Source organism: Pteropus medius, unplaced genomic scaffold (genome assembly GCF_902729225.1).
Source record: "Pteropus medius unplaced genomic scaffold, Ma_sr-lr_union100, whole genome shotgun sequence".
NCBI classification, from domain to species: domain Eukaryota; kingdom Metazoa; phylum Chordata; class Mammalia; order Chiroptera; family Pteropodidae; genus Pteropus; species Pteropus medius.
The window spans coordinates 2,123,678-2,127,325 of NW_024340698.1; positions in this window are offsets into that span (position 1 = coordinate 2,123,678).

Below are 3,648 nucleotides of genomic sequence, written 5' to 3' on the forward strand. Positions count from 1 at the left end.
TTTTACTTTAAAAACAAGAAGTGTTTTTTTTTTTTTTCTAAACGTATGTTATACATCACTAAGAAAGTGATTGTTGTTGTTTCAAAGTACAAGTTTTCTGTGTCTTGAACTTAATCATAAAGGGAGCATGCACCCAGGTCAAGTTCAAGACACAGAACATTACCGGTACCCCAGAAACCCTACTTGGGTCCCCTCACTGTCACTACTCCTCCCCCCAAGAAACCACTGTCCTGACTTCTAACAGCATAGATTAGTGTTGCCTGTTTTTTCAACTCTATATAAATGGAATAACACAAGATTTGCCATTTGTGTTGGGTTTCTTTTGCTCAACATTAAGCTTGGGTGATTCATCCATGTTCTTTGCATACACCAGTAATTCATTCGTTATCAGTGCTGTTTAGTGTTCCACTGTGCAAATACACCAAACCATTTATTTATCCATTCTATTGTTGATGGACATTTGGGTTGTTTCCAATTTGAGATTTCTTGATTATACTATATTTTTTATCACACCTGATCAGGAATTTTCAACTTTATACTTATACCAACATGAGAATGACATACCCGCAATACAAAGCTGATCATTTCACGCTCTCCAATGTAAAGTCTTCTGTTTGCTCCCTACTCCTTCCCTCAAAATAAAACCTGAATTCCTTAGGATGTCATTCAAAGCCTTGTCCAATGTATCCCAAACTCAATCTGAGCCTCATCTCCTACCACCAAATACCAGCTATACACTTCTCATTGCTCTCCAGGCATACTGGCCCCTTTCATGATTCCATGCCTGTGCACATGCTTTGAAAATCTAAAATGAAAATTAACCATAGTTTTACTATTTGTTTTTGTATCAGACTGATTCAGATTTTGCATTTATAACTACTTTTATATAGTAACTCCTAAAAATTAACCACAGATGTTATACTAAGTATACATATGTTGATGGAAATAAACTTATTCTATTTTGTATTAAAAAATATTAACTCATTTAATCCTCAAAATGACCCCTATGAGATAAGTACTGTGAAAATAGCACTCTTATTACATAAGGAAACAGGCAGAGAGGGTTAAAAATGACTTTTCTCCCTTATGGTAGGTGTCCATGGATATAGAAAAGGGCAGAACTTAGATCCAAACCCAGACAGTCCAGCCTAGAGCCCACACTCTTTCCTACTCTGTCACTCTGCTGCAGTCACTGAGGTGGCATTGCCCACCCTGTGCTGGAAAAGATCTTCTGGTGGACACACTAGTCTTCTCCCACTAGACTGTGCTCATCATGTTATTGTTTCATTCTTCTCCGTGTCCTACGAGCCTGAGAGAGTGCTGAATAAATAAACAATATAGATGGTTTCATGAAGGGGGGTGATTCAGAAGAAACTAGGGATTTCTAGGTGTGAAATACAAACAGGTTTACTAAGCAATTAACTCAAGAACATGTTAAATTAGGTATAAGGGTTATAAGGCTTTAATAAGATAATGGCTGTGATGTGATTAGCATAGCGCTTGGCACATGGCAAGTGCATGTAAATGTTATTTCGCACTACACTAATAATAACAACTCGCATTTAACAAGCAATTATCATGTGCCAAGCACTGCTCTAAGTGGTTTATTTAACTAATTTAATCCTCATGATAACACTATAAAGTAAGTACTATTGTCCCTTTTGCATTGGTCAGGGTCTAAGCAGTAAAACAGAAACCACTGGAAGTGTAAACGACAGTGGGAATTTAATAGAAGGAATTGGTGACAGGTGAGGAAAGGGCTGAGAAACCAGAAGGGATGAAGAAGCATCTGGACGTTAGCAGTATCGGGAAGCCGAAGGGACAGAGGGAGGGGAAAGTGCTACAGAGCCCAGGGGCAGGGGTCACTCAGTGGAAGCTGGAACCACAGTGACCATCTCTGGGACAGGGGATTGAGGGACCTTCCAGCAGGAGCTGAAGCCACAGAAGTGATCCAGTCCCTGGAGGAGAAACTGCTTGAAGCAGAGACAGGGTGACTGACCTTCCTGGGTTTTGCAGAACTGCAGGGTTCCCTGAGACATGGGACCTTCAGTGCTGAAAGAGAGTCCTGAACAAACTAGAACAAATTGTTCACCCTGGGATACAGAGAAGAAGGCAGAAGAAATTCCCTGGCTTCTCCCTTCCTCTTTCCTCTCTGTGTCCAGCCAGTACCTCCCACTGGCTGGACCTAGTGGGAAGTCATTCCATAAAACATCCTGTAGGGGTCAGACCCCCTGCCATACAGAGCAAAGCAGGCAAAAAGCTAGGATTGGTCTTGAGGGTCAATAGGCCCACAGCTGGTGATTAAACTTCATTACAGGTGAATAAACTTTGGTAAACAAAGGCAACAAACCATCTGCAGACTGGTTGTTTGAGTAGCCTTGATCTACGGGGTTGAACTTTGGCAGCCAGGAACTGGTTTGAGTGGCACAGGGCCATTTTCACCCCAAAAGGCCTGTGATTATTTCATGATCATGTTACCTATGACTCTGGTCTCTATTGTAACACATTCCCCTTTACAAAGGAGGTGAGGCACAGTTCTGCAATAGGCTCAGCCTCATGCTGGACAGCCATCAGTACCAGGGCTGCTGGCACAGGGTTGGCATTGAGTTAGAGAGTTTGTGCCCACATACGTCAACTATGTAACTAAACATACTGTTAAGTTTAGCTGATATTTTATTTTCATCGCAAGACTGTTTTGATGAAGCAAGCAGTGTATTGATTTACATTCTGGCACAAGCTCCTTATCTCATCATGGACCAACAACAAACAGCTCTATGGCTCCCACCAGTCTTTGGGCCATTATTTTGCTGGTGTTGTCTTTGGAGAAGCAATGTAGTGTAAAAGTAGAGAAGATGAAGCACCAAATCAGGGCTTGATATCTATTTCTGTCACTAATTGTGTGGGCAAATCACTCTATCCCCTCTTAGGTCACTTTTTTCCTCTATAAAATAAACCGATGCAGGCTGCCCTACTGACCACACCAAATCATTGGGAGCCACATGGGCAGGTGAAGCATCTTACGTGTCAGAAGTTCATTTCCTTTATTGTAGGGCTGAATTCATGACTGGTTGGCAGAGGGGATATTATATCCTATATGTCCCATAATACTTGGAGTGGGGAGTCACAGAACTATAGGGACATAGCCATGCTCAATGACAGAAGGCATTGAGGAATAGAAATAGCTCCCAGAAACCATGGTACGAAATAACTCAACTGCACCGATCTTGTGACAAACTGTATGACCATGGCTGCGTGTGGCATGGTAAGCAGTGTGTGTGTACTGCAAGCACATGGAAGGGCTGGATATCGGGGCGGTGTAGGGTTGAGGGCACAGAAGATGGGGAGTGATTAGACCCTGGAGAGTGCGGAGCGACGTGCCGATATGAAAACCGGCCGTGGAATGAGCCAGACGAAACGAGCCATCAGAAAGTTCAAAGTTCATTTGTGAAAGAGTAACCGTCTGTGGCAGGCGCAGTGACGTCATACGGGTGCCGTCGCAGTTCTAATCGCCAACCAAAGTTCAACGGGCGGGTGTTGGGCAGTCGAGGCTCACATCCAGGCCGCGTTATCAACTGGCACCTTAAAAAATCGTGGTACCACTCATCTGGTTCACCAGCCAGAGGGTCGTATCAGAGCCATTCTTATGCA